Source organism: Oenanthe melanoleuca, chromosome 14 (assembly GCF_029582105.1).
Source record: "Oenanthe melanoleuca isolate GR-GAL-2019-014 chromosome 14, OMel1.0, whole genome shotgun sequence".
Lineage (NCBI taxonomy): Eukaryota > Metazoa > Chordata > Aves > Passeriformes > Muscicapidae > Oenanthe > Oenanthe melanoleuca.
The window spans coordinates 9938037-9960305 of NC_079348.1; the positions used below are offsets into that span (position 1 = coordinate 9938037).

Below are 22269 nucleotides of genomic sequence, written 5' to 3' on the forward strand. Positions count from 1 at the left end.
GCTGGCTTCCAGATGGGCTTATTTGAACTCCTGCACAAGAAAAAAAGAACTCTTTAAACAGGAAATATGAATGGTATCAAAAGCACTAGATCTTCATCCCGACTGAAGCTGGGCCAGTAGCTAGGAGACTTCAGTCACTCCCTTTGTGACTGAGTTTCACTTTATAAAAGAATTGGATACTTAGCAAAAGCTTAACAAGACTGGAGAGTCCCTATAACCAGTGTTGGGGAGTGCAGATCACAGTGCCTTCCCTTGACAGCTACTGTCTTTTCATAAATACATTCTGACATTGGCATGGTCAGCATCCATTAAGCAATGTGACAGAAGAATAATTTCCCTAAAGAACAGTAAGCAAAAGAGTGACATTTTACTTCCAAAAACTTAAAATCTGAGTTGTCAAATAGAAACCTACATAGAAGCCAGTAAGGCTGAGAAGTTACAGCCATTCCAGATCATACATTGGCAGGATTCTGCAATATTCAAGGCCTCGTCAAAGATTCATGAAATTAATTTCTGGTGCTTAGTAGGAACTGGCTTTTACTAATAGTCAAATTTTCATGCAGGCAAGATCCTTCTCAGGTTCAATAAAAAAGACCATCTCTCCCTATGAACTTTACCTTTTTTAAACTAAAAACTTCACAGCTACAGCACCACCAATTAAAGTAATCTCAAATTAATAAAATATTAGAGCACAATTGAAAGGAATTCAGAATTTTAATATAATAACTCAAGAATTTTACACCAATCTCACATTCAGCATACACATGCATTAATTTAGGAAAAAGCCTTCAGAAGTTAGCATCAAGCTACATGATGAGAAAAGTTTGAAGTGAGCATCCAAGAGCTACAGGGAGCCAGAGAAGAGAAAGCCCACACCTCTGTGTGTGGTATTACTCTGCAGAGTCTACACATATTTAATAGCAGCTTTGGTGGCAGCTGCAGCTTGAACAACCAAGCAGACCAAACAGCTGTTTCTAATCACTGATAATTCATGTGAAAAGTGAATTGTCCTCACTACTCCCTATGCTTTGGCCAGTGTTTGTTACCTGTATTCCCATGGAGTATCACCTCAGACACACATCATGACTGTCCTTTACTAACCAAATTTTGCTCTGAGATCAGAGAATCTGTGTGTAGAATGGCTGCATTTAGTTCTACATGAAGCTGTGATTAAAGCTTTGTACATGTGATTGCCCAGGGATGCAGACAAAAAGGATCCTGGACTGGACACAGGGCACCAATCAGCAGTGGCATCTTCTTCAGCAAGTGCTTATGAGCAATGGTGTCCTAACTCACCTGGTCCTGCCAGTAACTGCCAGAGGGGGAGAGGAATGGCCTTGGAGGGGAGGATGCTGCCAAGGGCTCAGCAGGAAGGCCCTGGAAGTGAAAGAAAGAAAGAAAAAGCAAAAATCACAGCTGGAGGAGCAGCTGGCCTTGTGCTGCTCTGCAGGGGAACCCCAGGCATGGATTTACAACAAACAGCTGAATGACTGAAAAAGCAAAAACAATATAAAGAGGTAATCAACAGTCGTGAAATTTTGAAGCTGCTCAGCAATAGCACTTAAATGGTTTTGTCTGCAGAGGTGTACTGGGATCTAAAGAAGCTTGAGTTTCCAGTTTCTTATTATAGTGTGCATTCTGTAAGGCAAGATTCAAACCCAGAAGTACTTGCAGTCCTGGATGCAGAATGCATTTATTGCCATACCCCCTACAAATAGCAGCTTGCTCCACAACTACTGGCATGAGTGAATGAACGAATAATTTTGGATGAAAGTCACATTAGTATATGGATATACAAGGCCTACTTATCTCTTAATAGGTCTAAGAGAAGATATAAAATGTCATGTTAAATCACAGAGTTCTTCCTAAATCAGAACACTCAATGTATAATTGATGAAGTATGTTTTCACATTCTTAGGTTTTTCTAATTTATTTAAAAAGTCAGGACACAAGACTGCATGAACCAATGGGAAGACATCTCATCAGTTCATTTCAGAAAGACCTCTACAAGCCATAGGGAAATGTCACATTTTAAAATACAATTTGACATTAAAATGTCACAAACAGCCTCTACCTCTTGATTTAAGTAATTTTGATCACAGGTTTTAGTTTGTAGTTTGTATAGCACTATGCTGAAAGTCTGATTTAGACCCATCTCTTTCCACTAAGCCCAGTGATGCCTTATGTTTTAGCTTTCATATTTTCCACATTTTGTACTGCATTAGTATGTAACTCTGAACTTCATATAAAGTGTTAGCAAGTTCTCTTCAGAGTTTAGTTAGACAAAACAATCCTTTTCCAGCCTGAGAACCAAGGGCACCATTGCAGCTTCAGGCCCAAAAGGTGTAAACAATAGTGAATTGAGGAAAGCAGTCTGGGAGGATGGGACTGCATAACCTGGAGCTGTAATTGGACAATTAACCCCATGTAAATGGACTAAAACATACAAAAGTGTGAACATCCATGACTCAGGGTCCATCTTGGGTCCATCTTGGGTGTAGCCACAGCCAGGCTCTTGCACTGCCCAAGGTGTATCCTTTGAAGGCATTTTAATGAATACCTACTTCATTCCTCTAACACTGTCTAGCCTCTGTTCCAGGTAGCCTCTTTAGGCATCACCAGAACATGCAAGGTCAAATATGAATTTAATGGAATGAAGGTCAGAATTTTATTGCTGGCATTTGCTATCTTGAACAGCCATCACTGACAACTGATCCATGACCATCTCAGAACTCAGCTTTTGTATATTTATATATATATAGTAGGTATATTTACCTACTGGTGCTCCAAGATTTTAATCAGCTCCTTCCAGTGAGACTTTAGAACTTCATGGTATGAATGAAACAGGAAAATAACATGAAGCTGAGGAACATATAAAGAAACTGTGAAAAGGACCTACTTCAAGGCAAAATATTAAAATAACTTTTTATGTACAGGTAAGCTGACCTACTGAATTAATGGTTATTTGAAGTGTGCAGTGAGTCAAATGTAAGAACATTTATCTACCTGAATGTATTTAAATAGTTACTAATGACTCATATGAAAATATTTTATTTTTATAGAAGGCTAGAAGATTGCACATAGTTGTGCAACACAATGGTTATTTCTGAGTGTAGCTGTATACGGGACAGCCTTCCACACTAAACAACAAAACTCAGGCTTGAAATTCAAATACAACCAAAAAAATGACTCATCAGGGATCCAAATATATTGCCAAAAACTTAGCAAGCTTTCAGCGTGTCATGAAAAGCAGCCATAAATGATGAATGCAGACCCAGTGTGCCTTATTTTCAAAACCTGACAAGCCCACAAACCCAGACTTGCAGTAGTGCACTCTATTGCATAAGCCATCAGTGCTTGTTTGTTCAAAATAGAAACTGTCAATAGTGTAAGAGCCAACCAGGCTCTTACAGTTCAGTGCAGATGGTGCCTCAGACTCATGCAAATGTCACAGAGTGGCGGTGCAGAGCTGGCAGGACACTGTGCACATTTTTGGTTGCACCTTTGAAGTTCTGACATTCCAAACATCAAGCATTTCTATTCAAGTATTCAAGTAATTTCAAATTTTACACAGGAGCATTTCAAGAGCTGTAGCTCTGCTACAATTTGAACAACTATGGATGTCAGACAATAGACACTTGAGAACAGAAAAGGGCAACACATGACCTTGCATTTGCAAGGCAAAGCTGTTCAGATCTTGGGCTCCACTGCCGGTTACAGCTTCATTTATGAGAAATCACCATGGGTGAAAGTGAAAGGCACATGCAAGTTTCTTTTTCTTACCTGCAGATATCTCTGGTTTGCCAATATATTATCTAGACTCCTATAAAAATAATACTGTGATTACGAATAACCATTATAAATGTGGGCTAGGTATTTTTAAGGCAGAGGGAGACTTGAACAGTTGACCCTATTGTTTGATACAGACCATTGGTTTATTTGCATTCTGATACCTCTGGCTCTCCCTTTGCTGGGAACTCAGTGGTGTTTCAGTCCACTCCACACTGCAAGAACTTCCAGCACTCACCAGTGGAGCTAAGGAGGCTGAAGCACACTCACTACTGCTTTCATGCTGCTATTTAATGGAATCAGTTTTACATTCATTTCTGGCAAATTAAATACTTGAGTGGGTGTCTGGGGATAGCAAAAATATTCTCCAGGCCCCTTTTTTACCTCCATCCAGGTCTGTGAACAGCAGTTAAGCATATTGATGAAGGAATTAATACCTTTGGCAGACATTTTTCAAATGCAACTGGGCTGGCTCAAATCACTCTCCAGTTCCACTCCTCTTCCCTGCCTGGAAAAATTAAGCATTCAAGTATCTAGGCAGATTCAGAATACATAATGTGGATAGTTCACAAAACACTTTGGCTGGCCCACTTAAACAACAGTATACTGCTCATAAAACCAGTACTGCTCAGTGTTAATCACTGATTCTTCTGATTCCCTTTTTTGATGGGTACACAGTGCCTTCTGAAAAATGCTACACACTTCAGGCCTCCTGTGGTATCATCCCGAGTAATGGTCACTAGCAAAATCAAAACTGGGAGGAACAGTCCTTATTAAGAAAATCTCTGAAGTTTACAGTCACAGGAGTGTTCATTTAAATAGTGCCACATTTTACTCAAAACTAGCAGTGTTTGGTGAATGTCCCTTTTGCTTGTGGCAACTTTCTCTTCTGTTTCTTAGAAATGTCATTGTACTACCCTGAGTTCTGGCTGGACACATGATTGTCTGGGGAAAACAAAAATTCCAGCCAAAGGAAACAGAACTGAAAGCAACTGGCGAATCTTTCTCATTCATCTCTTGATCTGTACAATAGATAGATGTATTTTCTCCTAAAGGCTGCCTTTCCCAGATGTAAAGCAATAAAGCTCCCTCCACTCCTACTTCTGCAATTTCTGTCACACAGCTGTGGTATGTTGTGAACTGATAACATTGTAAAGAGTACTTGTAAAGTCATAAAAGGAGCAGTGCCATGAAATACTTACTCATAAATGGCAGGAAAAATTTCTGTCCTTGAATTCCAAGCATTTTCCATGCAATGTCTTTTGCAATGTCTTCAAATTATAGTTTATGGCCTGTAATCTTACACTAAGCTTGGTTAAATTCCTGGTACATGAGTAGGAAAGAGTGTATTTGTTATTTCATCAGAAAAGTTAGATACATGCTTTAGGAGCAATGCTTTCATCTTTCCTAGTGGCCATCTATTGCAGGCTCATACTGAAGAACAAGTTTTTGTCCTGGTTTTAATTTGCTGCTTTTCATTCACATGTTTATATTGTCTATAAATGTCTGGATATGTAATGCCTCAATAGCTCTCAAGTTGTATCTTCATGTTGCAGCTCTGCCTAAATGGGCAAACTGTGCATTTCAGATGGTAAGAAATGAGCAGGCTCTGCATGAAAAGGCCTCTGGAAAGAGACAAGTTGTGACCTGGGTCAATCCTGTTCTACATCCCACTGAGTGGCAGGAGGGAACTTCTGCTTGTTTTTCCAGCACTTTACTAAGTGCTACAACTTTGCTATCTGGAAGCAGGCTAGCTCTGATCATACAAGCACAAGAGTCCTGTGAAAGTGGGATGAGACTTCCACATTGCAGACCTGGAAACTCTGATGTGTACCTAAGCATGTCCAAATGCCTCAGCAGGACGGTGCTCTTCCTGTTGCAGAGCTGACTCTAGTTACCTACTGCTTGGGACTGAAGCAGTTCCTGATATCTTTTCCCACCCCTCTTCCCCTCTTCTTCCCTCAATATGCACAGGCCCTGCAATAAAACCTTCTCAGTAAGAAGGAAAGGGAACTCTTTATTGCATTGAAATTATAAACCAACAGATGACTTACACCTGGGAGGTACTGCAGCTGCATTTCATTAGCCAGGAAATGTTGCTAGTCATAAAATGTTGCATATAGGAGAACCGAGACTACTTGTTTTTAACCTTCTGCTCTGTTGGGCATCAGTTTCCAAAGATGGGCTGGGTTCTCTAACTTCCCTAGAACTCAGGGCTAGTTCTTTCTGTTGTTACCTCTAATATTTATTTTGCTACTACAGTTAAGGCTGAATACTCATTTAACCTCACATGCTGTACTTAAAGTATATTCTAGGAAACTTTAATTAGTTCATGTTTTCGTCTGAAATACAGTTACATTTTTAAAACAATATTTTCTAACATAAAACACCAATTCAGTATGGTTTTCCTTTCCTCAGTGTTGCTAGTTGCTAGTTTGTTTATGGAACAATTGTCACTATTTTTTCAAACTGAATTAAATAGTAGAGGTTTGAAGTACTTCTCATCCCTTCAGAGACTTCATTAGAGACACTTTCTTAAAGAGGTATCATTATCTTTTCAACCTCCTCAGTTTTATCCAGCACTTTACTAGTGAGATCTTTTGTGAGAATGTGGGTGCTTCAGGCTTCAGTTTGGGGAATCAGGCTCAAACCCCTCACTGGCATGGACTCAAGAACATGCTTCTCAAGCTTATTTTGAAATTAGGACCTCACACCACAAACCCATAGAAGGAAACATTTTCTGGTCCTCCTGTGAACTTGCTTTAGTTCACAGAAAGGCTTTCAAGAGCCATTGATCTACAGAAAGAATGGGCCTTGCCTTTAGGCCTGCAGGCTTGGGCTTTGATTTAACAGAGGTGAGCCCTGACTTCTGTTTCAGCTTCAAATATCACTTAAGTAGCTTATCTAATAACTGATTAATGTGCAGTAAGCTAACAGCACTCAGAGGGATCACCAGAATCCAGTGTTTCCCAGCCACAAGTGACTGCTCTAGATGTTAAGTTCCCAAATACTTAACAAATACTCCTCATTCCCTCTCAGTGAGAGGAGACTGCTACTAATTTGTTAGGACAACTGCAAGGAAAGGGAGAAACTGAAGTTTGACTGCTCTCCACCAAGCAGGGACCCAAATCTCACTTTTCCACATTCTGAGGAGGTCTAAGCACTAATCAGCTGTCCCAGCAATGCTCTTTTGGCTTGCTCTGTTTTTAAAAGACTGCCTTTCTTCAGAGACCGATTTTTGAACAGTCTCAAGGGGGGTAAAGCTTCAGCTCTGTAGGCAATATTTCCTTACTGGCTGCTTGCATGGCATATTGTCTGCTTTGGATCTCCTTTCAAAGAAACTCAGTGCTCTCAATGTACATCACAGAGGACAATATACAGGTCCAGCACTTCATCTCAGAAACCTCCAACTTTTCTTGGGCATTGCTCAATGTTGTGACACACTTATTTTCTAGGTTTTAGAACAAGTTCACCAGGTAGTGTATTTCAGAGCAGGGCTGAAATCCATGTCCTCATTCAATTCTTGCAGCTATTGGCTTGTTTTTCCTTGTTGTGCCTGCTTCCTGATCTGTAAGTGTAAAGCTGGTCCTTGCAAAAGGGTTTGTTGTACACAAATGACAAGTGTGGTTTAACCAGCACATGGTCTTGTCTTTCACCCAGTGTCCTGCTCTTGTCACACTTGAGACACAAGCAGAGCAGTCAGAAAGACAAGCACACCTTTGCAGTTTGGATTGCCTTGGAAGAGCATGTGGACTTCTTGCAGTCAGATTTTTCCTGTTTGCTGTATTATGTGAGTTGGCTCTAACAGTGTGTAATGGTTGCTGACAAAGGATGTAAATAATGCATACTATATTGCAGGGGGATGAAGAGAGTGGACACTACTGAAAATAACTTGGATGATAAAAGAATTAATTGAGAAGATGAATTTTCAACACACTGACTCATTGAGATGGAATAATTTGAATAAATTTGCAGAGATCCAGACTCTTCTCTAAAGCACAACTTATGACAGATAATGATAGATAATAATAGAAAGCTAGTAAAGATCTTGTGAACTCTGAGCCTGTAATTACTTGCACAGTAATAAGCTGGAATGTTTTTACTAGATGTCTTCAGCATGCAGGGATGAAAAGATGGTTTTTCCCTCCAGCAGAGGGGGCTTGGCAGTAAGTTTTCAAAACACCAAACCAAATAATTTCTTCAGAAATTGAATAATACTAACATTGAACTGACTTATGTAGGAACTTGCGTAGTATTATAGGTAAAAACAGAACTTCCTCCAAACAAGAGATTCAAATATAAACAGACACAGTTCCAGTTAGTGTTGGTCTGGCTATCTTAATTTGCCTTATTTCTCAGTGAAATTTTCTATTTCAGCAGAAAGCCCTTGCAGTGTGCAAATAAAGAAAGTTCTGCTCCTAATTCTTTTGAAAACCCAAGTCCAAGTTCCTGTTAAATCTGTCCCTCTAAAATAACTTCAGTACAATACTTCAATACAAGAAAAAAACAGAGAAGGCACTAAGGTAAAGTTCTGGTTGAAGGTTTTCCAAGCCACAACAAAGGTGTGTATTTGAAGGCAGAGCATGTCCTCTGAATACTCCAGGAGTTTACAGTACAGTTATTTGAGGCCCTAAACAATTTACATAAATCTGGATGGCCAAAAGAGACACTAGCAACCTCACAGTATATGGGTGAGACCAAAACTGTGGATGTAATCCAAGGTGGAACAAAAGCCCTGGAGCTAATGCTTAGTGTTGAGTTGCACACAGTGTTATGTAAACACAAAAGAGTGACACAAATTTCCCTTTAAATTAAAACAGGCTTGCTAGTCATCTGGTAAATTCCCCTTTTTCATGGTTAATTGGACTTATCCTCCAAGTACTGTTTCCTTGTTTGATTTCTGCTCTAATAGGGGAAAAGTATAGGCAGGTGCATTTGAATACCTGAGATTATATTATCTTTATTATTTTTGATGAATAGTCTTACTCCACATGCACTACTTGAAAATGGCACTGTTCAGTGCTGTTCAAAACCTGATTCTTTTACTTCTAATGAGAACTAGCTGTCAGTTTTAATGACAGATTCTGGTAAATGTAATTTCACCTCTGTGGCTCCAGCTTCTGGTGAAGGAAATATTGAAAATAATGATGCACAGGAGTAACTCAAAATGAAATTCATGCCAGATGTAGCACAAGGTGCAAATGACTCACCATGACCAGTAAGGGTGCAGCACTTTCCCTCTCTGACGTGGGCACAGGCTGTCCTGTCACAGCCACAGGCAGCAAGTACCTTGCAGGATGCTGGAAGGTGCAACACTCCCAGCACTGGGCTCTGCCCACTCACTGCCCTCACTGGTCATTCTGGTGAGCTTTTCTCAGAAGGCAGGATCTCAGCACCCACTGAGATTTGTGGGGTGCCACCCAGGTAGCCCCATAATTTTCCCTAACTACTAAAATACTCAAAATAAGAGTATGTTGGGGAGGCAGAGGAGGAGGAGAAGGAAGAGAGTTCTGGTCATCTGAAGAAATAAAATTATTATGTAGTGTGGATATCAGAGTGATCAGATTGTCTATTAAACCTCCTATTTGGAAGTGGGTGTACTATGTGCTGACACTATTTTTGGTATTTCTGGGAGGAAAAAAAGGAGTTTAGGGCAGTTCATTGGGAGGAGGCAGGATGGGGCAGGTCACTGTGTGTCCTTGGTCCCCAAGCCAGAATCCCAGCTGATGTCACCAGCTCTGATAGATGGTGAGCCCCAGCCCCTTCTGCCTTTCAGTCCCCTCATCCATGCCAATCTCCAGCACTTCCATGTACCGATCTCAGCTCCTCCTGTCTTTGGACCCAGTGTCCTCTGTATCCCTCACCCCACTTCTCCAGTGGCAGATCTCCAGTGCCAGAGACCCCTCAGCTCCCTCTGGCCTCTGCAATAATCTGAATTCCCTCCTGGCACCAGCTCCTCGGGTATCCCCTCCTCAGGTGCACTTAGGAAAACCCTGACTCCTGCTTTTCAGAGAGGGCTGCAAAACACACCAAATCCTCCATCACTCACCTCTGTGAGGACTTGGCTGAGTGTCAGCTTTGGTAAGGCCATGCCCTGCAGAGCACTGCTGTGGGGGGCACTGGAGGGGATTGGGGAAGAGAAAAGAGAAAAAAAGTGGGCAGTTATAGGAATTTGCAAGAAAAAGAAGAATGTACTTTGATGTTAATGACTTGAGTCAGAATACAAGGAGGCTGAACTTCCCAGAAAGGAAGTTCACTAACAAGGAACCACAGATAATCTTCGGATGCCAAACTGAAAACTCTGGAGAAAGTAGACAATTCTCAGAAGGAAAAAAAAAAAAAAACCCTGGTACAAAGTATACTTAATATAACAGAGAGAAAGAAAGCAAAAGGCAGACCGGATCTTGAAACTAAAAGAGGTATTAAACAGAAATTAAAGGGTCATTTAGATAACATCAGGCTGGAAAAAAACCAGAATGGAGTAAATATTAAACCTGGTCCATAGATATTTGTTCACACAGAGAAAGGTCAGATGGGACAACGTTCCAGCACTAGGAAACCAATGAGTTAGCTGGGACTAACACAGATGAAGTACAATAAATAAAATAAGAAAAAGGACTGTGGAGGAGAAGAGACAAGGTAGAAACAGAAGTGTAAAGAAAGAAGCATAAGGAGCTTAAGCAAAAGCAAAAAAAAAGGAAAAAAACAGGTAATTTCTGAGTATTCTTGCACATGAAAGCAACAAAAATTTGATTTTTAGGCCATCAAGAGACGCATGTAAGAGCCCAGTAAAAGTATGTGAATATAAGTCCCAAGAATTTTCACATGGAAGATCCATGCAGGCACATCATTTTGCAGGCATGGCTGGGGTCACTGCTAGCCAGACAAGAAGTCTGAGCAGTCCTGTTGAATCTACTGTGAGATCATTACCTTAAAACAATAAAAAGTAATGGGTCATATTTTCAAATTTCATTCCTCCAGGGATGAATGGAGCCCCTCTTGGTATGGTGCAAAAAGAGAAGTAAAACCACCCAAGTAGAAAAGGGTGTCTGTGCTGAGTTCCCAATGACTGCAACGGCTGAGTCACAGTGGGTTATGGACATGCAGGGGAGTTTTAGCAGGAAACCGCCTACCACTTTATTTACAGCTCTCCTTCAGCTCTGCCATTCGACTCAGCTCAGGAGATGATGTTATCATTCTACATGTTGTGGATGCAGTTGCACAGAGACACTTTCCAAAAGGCCACATATGTTTAGCGTTGGTTTTTTGTGAGGTTTCAATACATTCACTTCAGATGGAAGAAATATTGCCCCTTCTGCCTCCTTCTCTCCATTGACTCAGATTTGTTTGAGTCATCTCTGACCTGCACAGATGCTTTGCATTGCTCAGCTCATCTGTTTAGAGACCAGCACGCTGGCAGTGTGTGCCTTGTGAGCACAGGCAGATGCAGTAGTACAAAAGCACTTGTCTTCAAAATTTGAACACTTCTGGTGTCTTGTGATTAATTTTAAGTAAAGCAGGAGTTCCAAGATCCAGAAAAGCAGGGGGAACCTCTACCAGCCCATCCTGCCTCAACTCAGTGATGTCCACATTGAGCACTTGGGAGAGTCCTGTTCTCCCACGTGCAGCACATTATCTTTTTGGCAATTAACATAATTAAAACAACAGTAAGTTTGTATTTTAAAAAACTATTCTGGAATGCTAGCAAAGTTTCTTCTTTGTAGAACACAGAGTTATCTAGAAAACCGTGTTGAAAAAACCTAATTGTTTGCAAATTCCTGCCCTTAAAATTGAGACAGGGCCTTCCTTGTGTTTCCTGCCAATTCTGTCCTAGTTTTGTGAGAGTTGAGATTACACATTTCCCCAGCACCCCTGTGTAAGTCAGTGCACACATGTGTGAGTGGGCAGATTTTAGGTTGCATATGCAAATATAAATCTGATATTGCCCAGTTTTTCAGTTCTTGGCTTTGTAACCACATACCATCGGTGTGGTGTGTGTACCAGGGTACAGGATGGCAAGAAGGCTGTGGTATGTGCTCTACTGAAATGCAAACTCCTAATTAGGAGAACAGAAGAAGAAATGGAGTAATGATTCTCTGTAAGAGTGATGGGCTCTCTGCACAGCCTCATGACTGCACTGAAATCCCATTTTCAGAGGGGAATGGCTACTAAATCCCCAGTGATGAGGACTTGTCTCCAGTCATGGAGTGCTCCTCAATGTGGTAAACCCAGTGGCAAAAAATGCACAGACCACCCCAAATCTGCTTCTGCCTGTACAGGCATCTGTCATATTTCCCCAGCCCTGAGAAAGGGGCTGGGAAGGGAAAAGGGAAGAAACAAAACCCAAGAAGACACCCGTTTCTGTCTGCATATAGCATTATGCAGAATAGTTTATGTAAATTAGAATCAGCTACAGGGCTTCTGGGAAGTTGCCAGTGACACTGTCAGTGTCTCAAAGTTAAGGTATGAGTGAAACTAAGAAAGTCTTTTAAAGCTGTTTCTAAATAACCAGTACAAACATGCAGTTCATTCAGCAAGAACTGCTTTGGCAACCTACACTGGCAGCTTCAGACACTCGGGATCACTTTCTCTTTTTTATGCTGCACAAAACTCCGCTTGTGGGTCATTTTTTGAAACCAGATTCAGCTTTTAGCCCTGCCTTTGAAGATCACATTTGAGAGATCATCTTAGGCAGAGCAGAGAAAGGATGCTGTATGAATCATGAGAGATTATCAATTTGCCAAAGCCCTGCAGGCTGTACCACTCTTGGTGTTTTGTGCAGCAGGTCTGTCACATGAAGAAGATTCATATATGACCTGAAACAACTCAATGAGTGCAACACCCTGACAGCCAATGGGTTTTACCTCCCCAGACTCCAGTCCAGTGTCTCCCTCTCCCCCAGATGACAGCCCTCCTACTTTTTTCCACCATCACAACCACATATTGGTTCAAAATGAACAGAAAATGACCACACTCAGATCTGCCTGCCACCTGCTAGCAGAAACTGGGAATTCACTGGAATTCATGGAACTGGAGGCAGGTCGCACACAGGTTACGCCCCTGATGCCACAATTTATCTGCACAGAGTTTCATGTATGTAGTTCAGTTTCCCTGAAATTAACCTTTGAAAAAAAAAAGAAAAAAAAAAAAAAGAAGAAGAAAAACCCACAGCCTTTCGGGGGATCAGAAACCAGTTTCAGGAAACATTACCAACTCTGATGGTAAATGCAGCCACTGAGATTAAATGCATTCTTCTGAGTGTGTGGCTGTGTGTGTATTGGACCAAGTTTTTAATAGAACTTCATAGAAACAGAGGAGGAAAAGTGTGGAATGCTATGACTTACTGCTGGAATATCACAATGCACCCTTATTAGTGGTGAGCTATTTTTAGTATATTAGTATATTTAGCCTTGCCCATGAGCAAGCAAGAAGTGAGGACTTTTTTGATCCAGGCAAGTTGCTTTTTCCATCCCTGATACTTGAAACTCTCCAGTGCAGGGATCTCTTGGCAGCCCCTGCCTGGGGCTCCCCTGGTCTCTGACCCAATGGTCAGTCAATGACTGTCCTGGGGAAAACAGGACACTAAGAAAGGAAGGATAAAATATGAAAGGAAATAAAGCCAGAACTAAATTGGAGAAGTTAGGCAGCTAATTCAAAATTTGTAATGCAAGTGTATCTAGAAGAGAGCTTTGAATGTCTTTGTCCTTAATCTCTTCAAAAATAGGCTATTTTTAGCAGTAGATCTAAGGTCAGGACTGCTCTATTCTGGGTGCAATCCTGCTTTTCCATTTGCTAAAAACATCTACTTGGAGATCTCTGCCCAACTGCCACTGATAGCATTTTGGCTGCAGAAGTCAAGTCTGCATGTGAAGTCACATTTGCATCCTCCTATAGCCACAGCACATCCATCACATTCCTAATGTGATGCACCACGTGCACAACAGCACCAACTACAGAACAAAATGTTCACCTTGCACAACAAAGAAAACAATTTCTGAGCCACTTCCAAAGAACACAGCCACTGTACTATTGTTGCTGTGTTTATGCATCACTGGAACGGGAAATCTTCTGAAGGGCTCTGATGAAACTCCTGCCAAGTCTTTAGTGAAGAAGTCTAAACTCACAGAAATTTCCTCCTGACCAGAGCACTGACTCTGAGCATGGACTTGGGAAGATATTGGGGCATTTTTAATGTAGCCGGAAATTCTGGGTGTCTGGCTGGCCTCTGACGCTCAGAAAAACTCTCAGGATGTGCAAGACCTTGTCTGCAACTGCTCCACCTTTGCCACGGCTAAGGACAGCGCTGTATGAGGATTACAAAGGATCTAATTGTAGAAAGTACTCCCTGTAATTTAACCTTTCTTACAGACCCAAGAAGTGATTATATAAACCTATTTATATGGGAAGTCATGAGAAAGAGAACAATATTTAAATTTACATTAAATTTACATTCATATGTTCATTGGTATTTCTTGCTAGTATTGTAGTAGATGCTTAATTGTATCTATTTGCCTATAAAAGCTCTTGAGGGAAAAAGTCCCAACACTTGGCATGGGAAGAATTATATCTGTTTTTTCTTTACAAATTATCACACAGCTAATCTGAATTTTTAGACTGGTAATTAGAGAAATCTAATTATGGAAACTTCAGTTAGATATGGACTAAATCAGCACCTACCTGAAGGCTGTATTAATTTATGTCGGATAAGGTTGCAGTGCCAATAATATACAGGTGATTTTGTTTAGAATTAAATCCTGAAGGTCGCAGATACAGCTTTGGTACTGCTGCAAAAACAGAGAGGTAACTCAGTCCATACTCCACTGGTATAAGACAGAGCCAGTACAGGGCAGCTGTAAGAAGAAGTACAAATTTGAACTGTTATCCTGTAAGAATAGCTCCAGTTACCTTTCCAAAAGGCTTTTCTATCAGTAAAGGTGTATTAGAATTACCTGTTAGAATTTCAGGCATCACAGGCCGCTTCCTACATGTCCAGTACGATTTTGAAAGTCATCTTGGCAAGCTCAATTCAATTTATGTGATTAAGGGTAAGGCTTCCTCTAGACTCATTATCAGAAATTTTGCCAGTATTTTCTTGTGACGTTATTGTGAACTGAAATAGATCTGCAGTTGAAATACAGCACTCATTTCCAGTTTAACACAAGTGACAATAGGACTTCTTGCACTCTCAGAGGACAAAGTGGCCCTGGAAAAGTGAGTCACCACAGATAAAAACCCTCCCTACAAGAGCAACTTCATGAGATATCTCCAGAACTCCTGCAGGAAACCCTCCAGGCTGGGCACTCTTCCCACTTTCATATTCTTAATTACCTAATTTCCTGATAGAGGACATCAAGGCCTGCATGCTAAGCTACACTAATTTTACATAACATAATATTTCTTCTTAATTAATCCAAAAGTGTGTGTGGTGAGGTCTGTATATAACTAATAACGATATTTCTAAAATTAGAAAATGCTTCATTAATATTGTTGGGTGATGTTTCTTTAACATCAGATGCCAAAAATTCTACATTTAAAAGACTTTTTTATCTTTCATCAGAAACTGTCAGCTTATTCTCCTGATTCCTAGAAATTTTCCTGGAGCTGGAACATAGGTGAAGCTAATCCATTTTGCACTCAGCTTGTTCAGTTCACATGCAAAATTGGCTGAGGTTTGCAATAAATCTGGAGAGAGAAAATGTCTGAAGAAAAAAATCCAATTCTTTTTCCACAAGAGCAATTATGGTGGGGTTTTTTTCCTTTTTCTTTTCCTGGCAAATGAGGAATTAATATTTGTACTCTGAAGAAAACTATTGATCCACCTATCAGAACTTATCCTTTCTCCAGGGACAGAGGAGGAACAGAAATCTGGATAATTTCTCAATACTTTGAAGAGCATAAGCCAATAATAAAATCTACATTTGATCAATCTGTACAGTAGAATAAAAGGTGCACATTCAGTAGTTTCTATTTGTTTGGTATAGGAGTTATTAGATACTGCAGAACCTAATGTATTCCATCATCAGAAGAATTTGGTGGTTTATGATTTGGGATTTGACTGCAACTGGAAAAAAGATCTGTCAATGAAGGTGGATTACAATCACAGTAGGAATACAGAGGTGAGCATACCATGCCCAGGGAATATCTTTGAGTATTAATGGTGATCTATTCAGATTTAGTCATCCAGGCTTGATGGCTTCAAGTTTTAAAAATCCAATCAAATCATCTGAAAGTGTCTCAGTGAACTGTGAAAGAAATAAGATTGTCCACCTGAATCTCTCTGAGAAGCTGTAAAACACTGCTTTGTCATCACCTCCTCACTTCTCAACTTCCAGTGTGCTAATTCTGTCTCCTGTAACAGCACCAGATTGGTCTTTGTTCACTTTAAGAACAAGATCACTTTTTTCCTTTTAATTTGGACTGTAGAATCTTTCTGCATTCAAAGAAATGGAACTGAGATTTAGATCCATTTGACCATATTAAGAATGAATTCCACTCAATTTCTGTGGACTGAAAACCAAAGATGAAGGAACACTTGAATAATTTCCTTTACCTCACCCCAACCATAAAAATCTCCCCATGTGTTGATTATGCCCAAGAATAAAATGCATCAGAAACTGATTCACAATCCCTGACTTACTTCAATAGAAGCTCAGCATTTGCCTCTGGAATCATGGAAGCACCAAGAAGATCATCAACACTGTCCACCTGCAGCAGTAAATGAAAATTTGTAATCATGTAAATCATTCAGGACAATCTAAACTGGCACTGAAAGGAAAGAGAAGTGGTAGAAAATGCCTGAAAGAATAGGAAACTATAAAAGCAGAGAGTGAAGGTACCACTGAAGTAGTGAAAAATATATCCTTTTTGGATTATTAAATGATGTTTTTCTTGGTATCCTCAATGTTCCCACTCAAAAATAACTTTTCCTCGAAGCTCATGACCTCTCCCATCCACTCTCTACAGTCAGAATACTTCCCATACTTCATGGATCTGGATCTGGATCTTCTTGAGGACACCAACTGCACATACAACAGTAACCCTGGCTCCAAAACCCACAGCACAGTTCAGCACCTCAGCTGATTTTTCCTATGCCAAGTTACCACTCTCATTTTATGGGCTTGGGATCTGAAAAATCTCAAGAACAGGGAGCTGCAGAAACAGTGTGGCTTCAAGCAAGGGAGAGAGTGCCGGGGAGCAAGTGAAGCAGTGGAAAGGGAGCAGAGCTCTGTACTGACTCAGTCTGGAAAGGATTATTCCAGTGTTTTATTTCAGCCAGACTGGAATAAAATTAGCAACTGGCTCTGAAATTCCAGGGCTGCGTTCCTCTAGCCAGCACTGAAAGCTCTGTAGTCCAGTAGGTGTATCTGTAAACTAGTTTCATATGCTTCTGCTTTAACATGGCCAGTCCAGTATTTACTGCTGCAGTTTCCCTGAACAGCACCCTGCTACCTCTGCAACTGGCACCAACATTAGTTTTAGGGATCCAAAGCTCCTTCATCAATTGTGGAGTATGCACATACAGACACACTCATGCACAATCCAGCTAGACAACATTTGTCGTTCAAAAACCACCAGAAAGCAGGCTGTCCTTTCACAATATTTTTACCAACAATTTGAGACTTTCCCTTTCCCCCACCCTCTCCCCAAATTCAACTAAATACAAAGAAGGATGTCTAAACTACTGAAATGCAGAAAGCCCAAACCACATTTTCATGTGGTTAAGTGCTCAGCATTTGAATTCATGAGACTACTGCGAATCTTGATTTGACTTGGTTAATATCAACAAGGAACTTCCACTGAACATCAGACAGAATCCATTTGGTCTCATTTAGGGCTCAAGCAAACCAGTATTAACTACCCTGAGAAAGTAATTAACGTCATTTCAAATAAATAATTCCAGAATATCCAGCTGAAAAACTTTCCTCATAGCCTCAGACAGTTATTGCTTATTTGAAAAACAGCACTTTATATTTCTTACAGTGAAGTATTTCAGACAACATGAAGTATTCAATGGAACTTAAGGGACAGAGAGGCTCAGCTGTTACTCAGCCTTAGTTCACAATTAAGCTTAATTTGCTTAATTTCCAAAACCTGCAGTTCTCCATTCCAGCCAGCACATATGTGCACATCCTTTTTAGAAGACAAAACCACTAATTCCTCTCATACATCCCTTCTGAATGGGATCTGACTTGTATATTCTCTGCAGAACAGCACAAATTTCAGTTCATTATTGCTGTACCAACTGACTTGTCTAGGTAGATGCTTATCAAGGCTTGATAACAAATTGGTGACATCCTCAAAATGTATTCTGTTCTAATAATGACAAATTTACTGTGACTGACAGCCTGGCCAGACACACATTGTTCTTCAGTGATACCTAGCATGATAACTAATACCAGTGTAAAGTGAGTCACATCTGTAGCTGTTTCACCTGGAAGAGTTGACTAAAAGGATAAGAAGATGAGCTGTATTCATCAGGCCCACTTTATTACCTCTTAACTTAGAAAATTATTGACTGGATAGTATGGGAATGGAGATGTGTGAGGGAATGTCTTGTCACAATAGCTGCATCTCTTGGACACGTCCTGTTTAAATGCATCAAACTCTAACCCAAATACTTTGTCAAAGTGGGTGTCAGAGGTTCACACTTGGCTCAGTGCTGCTGGTTTCACTGCATCTGAAAGCAGACTCAGAGACAGTGTGGTGTCTAATTTACGTGCAAAATCAAAGAATTCCGATTTCAAGGGTTTCGTTTAAATGAAAATTCAGATTCTGGAGAAGAAAACAAAACCCACTAAAACAGGAAGGATGGTATTGTGGTTAAGTTTCTAGTATAGAGCTGCGAAGACCTGAATTATGTTCCATTCCTAGCCCTTCTGCAGACTATCTCACTCTCTGACTTCAAGCAAATCACTGAATCACTTGGTGCTTCAGTTCCCCTTTTCTAAAGATGTTGTTGGTGATTTGATCAGTTTAGATACTGAGCACATTCATGTAAGAGCTACCATGTACAGTATCAGCAAGATACAAGAGAGGCTCTAACCTCAAAAGACGAATAGTCAAAATATGTGACCCTATTTACTGAACTGTTTTTGCAAGAAAATAGCAATTCTATATTAATTCCCACACTGATCACCTTCTTGCTATACCAAACTCTAAACAACACGCTGTCCCACAGACACATTGGGCTGCCCACTAATCCAGATTCATAAAAGAAAGAGTGTCTGCTTCTATTCTCAAAAGCTAGGAAAAAGCTAAAATGGGGAGTGCTTGCTGATTTCCTATGCCTTTCAGGTTTTCTGCTTTTTTTTTTTCCCAGATGACTGTCCCTGCAGTGGGGATGAATTCAGCAGGGTGTGGAATGCCCCATAATGGAATTTATATAGGGGAATACCACACATGGTATCACAACATCCTCTCTCCTGGTGGTTTCAGAGGGTGAGGAAAGGCTTGGAGCACAAATAGAGGAAGCTCTGCCTGGATTATTCCGCTGTTAGGTGGGATAAGAGTGTGGGCTTTGGAAAACTAACCAACAGGCAAATGTTCATATATCCCCAACAGACATAGTACTCTCCTGCCCTCAAAACCATTTTCAGAACCATGTTTTTTTCTCTTGTTGCCTCCTGGCAGACCTTACCTGGCATCCCTATTCCCAATGCTTTCCAAACAGATTCCCTGTCACCTTTGTCCTGTTTCTAGCCAGTAAGCCATGCGCCCGCTGCACAAATGCCCAGCAATTCCTCTGAATTTTCTGTCATTTTTCAAAACAATTTTTACAAAATAGGGCTAAGGACTTTTGTTTTAAAAAAAGCTGAATTTGTTCTTTATCCTAGCTTTTGGAGGTTTACTGATAGGAACCTTCAGAGCAAAAGCATTTGCTTTCCTGCTCTAGAAATAAGGGAGAAAGGAAGATGGGGTAATGTCTTTCAATAATTTTCTCTTCAGATTTTGCTTTTCGTTTCTGAGACCATCAGCACGGAAGGGAACACAACTTGTTTCTCCATATGGGGAAAAATAGGCATTTCACATGGAAGGCTTTACTTACCAAACAGACTCTAAGTCTAATTCACCTTGCAAAAAAGCAGCAAGTGCTCTTTAAGCTGCCAGAGCACAGATCAGAATCACCTGGAGTGGCAGCAGTGCTTTCACCTTCAGTCCTTGTATCTAGAGATGTTCCCCAGTGTGCTGTCCAGCAGCCCTGCCCCGGTTCCCACTTCTGCGCTGCCCTCTGCTGGGCACAGTGACCGCGGCCGGGCGGGTCCTGCTGCCACGGAGCTCTTCGCAAGGCACACACTGCCGGGGGGTAAGGGAGGGAGAGGATGCAGAAAGGAAACGGAAGAATGGGAATGGAAGGTTGCAAGAACTAAACATGAGTGGGTGAAAATGAAGATTTCCCAGGACAGCTCAACTTGTGAGACCCTCACATCTAAACCCTCAACTCCTGTTACAAAAACTTCAACTCACTGTTCAAATCTCCTTCACACACTACAGCTGAAGCACACTTCTGGGCATTTCTCCTAAGGCACTTCATGGAGCACCCCGAACCACTCTCACTATGATTCATGTAGGGATGGTGTCAAACTCCATAAGCAGCAGCCTGACACACTTGGCTTCTGGTGTCCAAGCTGGCAGGTTCACTCCATCACTCTCCTCTGTAACTGGGAGTTCACTTACCCATTTGAGCCTTGCCAAGCTCTGAAGCTTGCAACTGAATATTATTACCACATTCCTGCTCAATGAACACGATGTTTTGGACAGACACTTTGTCAGCTGCACTACTCAGTCCAAGGCTGACAGACTGCATGTGCACCTGCAGGATCTTTCTTTCCCCTGTGATCTTACAAAATTAAAAATTACATGAGAGTGAAACAGCTTTCCTGGCACATCTACAGCAACCTTCAGCCAACTCCATCTCATGTGAGAAACACACCCCACAGTACTGTATTACAGCCATGAAGTGCTCTGCCCCTGAAAGGCACAGCTACAGCAGGACAAGGCTGCAGCAGCAGGGAGGGAGCTCACTGGGCACCCCGGGGACTGGGGGAGGAGTTAAGAGGATCTGAGATGTACTTTCGGTTCTGATTTACCTTATCTTGACAGAGTTAAGCACTTCATAAACCTTTTCTTTGAAGGGTAAGAGGGAGGAAGGGGTCTAGGCTAAGTAGACTTTAAGCTGTTAAGGGCAAGGCCTAGCTGTACCACCTGTGTGAACACCAAGAGCACCGTATCCAAACCAGCCACAGAATCTACTCCTGAATGGAGCACACTATGCCAAAGCAGAGTGGCAATATTGCAATATTACATGTTCGAATTCTAAGGAAAGTTTCAGTTCCACCACTCCTTCATGCTTTTGCTTTACACAGTAAAGCAGATGAGCTTTCCCCACCAGCTTATGCCAAGTCTTGACTAAAGCTCTGTTGCTCAAAACTTGAGAGAGGAGTCTGACATAAAGTGAATCTCTGTGCCAAGTCTTAAAATTAATGGCACACTGCTTATTCAAATTCATGACAACTGTGCTCTTGCATGACAGAATATATAAGCAGTAAATTTTGGTGGCTAAAACATCATCAGAAATTTCCAGATTCACCTATTGTACACTGGCTGCACATCACTGTAAGTTGTTATATTACCATCGGGTTAAGTCAGTCTGTGAGCAGACTGGATTTTAAAAAGAATATTTAGTCTCAAAGCAAGAAATACATTCCCTCAACTTTTCAGTCCACAGGACAACTCACAAGGCACTGCCAACCCCTCTCCCCTTAATCATTTGACAGAGACATTTCCTTTGCATTATCACAAAACATTATGTTAACTGCAGGGAAACTTCTTGGCCTTTAAAATATGGTGGTTATTACTTTAAGAAACATCCTTTTTGGAAGAACGTACACTGTACTGGGCTTGCTCAAGGAGAGGACATAAGACACAGGTGTGGTATTTGAGGTTTCAAATATCCTTCTGGGTGAGCAGAAGAGCATTCCAAGTCTCCTGAACTGGCTGCTGGCAAGATTATAAATACAGCTGGGATTTGAACAGTAACTTTTAGTTCTGTTTACTCTGGAGAAAACCCCGGGGAATTTCTGCTTTGAGAACTCAAACCTCACTGTAGCATCTTTACAGCCCTCTCAGTGGAAGGATCATAAGGCTGTCTGAATGCTTTTCACACTTTGAGATTATGGATCTAATATTTTTGTCCTTTCTTGAACATTTAAGTTATACTTTTAAACCTCTCATCTCTTATGTCCGTGCTGACCTATTACCTCTGAGGAGAGCAGCTATTTTCACGTTAACCCCCCCTGCAGTGGTTGGTTGGTTGGTTGCTTTTCTTGCAATTTCCCTCCCTACGTTTTGAGGTAGCTGTCAGTCAGAGCCTCACCCATCACCTACCTCTAGTGTCCCCTGGCCTCCCTGGGGCGTCAGAGCGCTCCCGTGCTCGAATTTCCCCCGCAGCACCTCTCGCCCCTGCCCAAAGCTACCGCCTGC

The 22269-nt window shown here is 41.2% G+C and overlaps 1 long non-coding RNA gene across 1 annotated transcript; it reads right to left on the bottom strand.

Annotated features, from left to right (window-relative positions):
- Positions 1-1295: 1295 nt before the first annotated feature.
- LOC130259453 (uncharacterized) lies at positions 1296-22185 on the bottom strand. The gene is made up of 4 exons (XR_008841635.1): positions 22174-22185; positions 16427-16494; positions 9839-9908; positions 1296-1377 (listed from the first exon to the last, which is right to left on the bottom strand). It is a non-coding gene; the product is annotated as an uncharacterized LOC130259453 (long non-coding RNA).
- Positions 22186-22269: the final 84 nt, after the last annotated feature.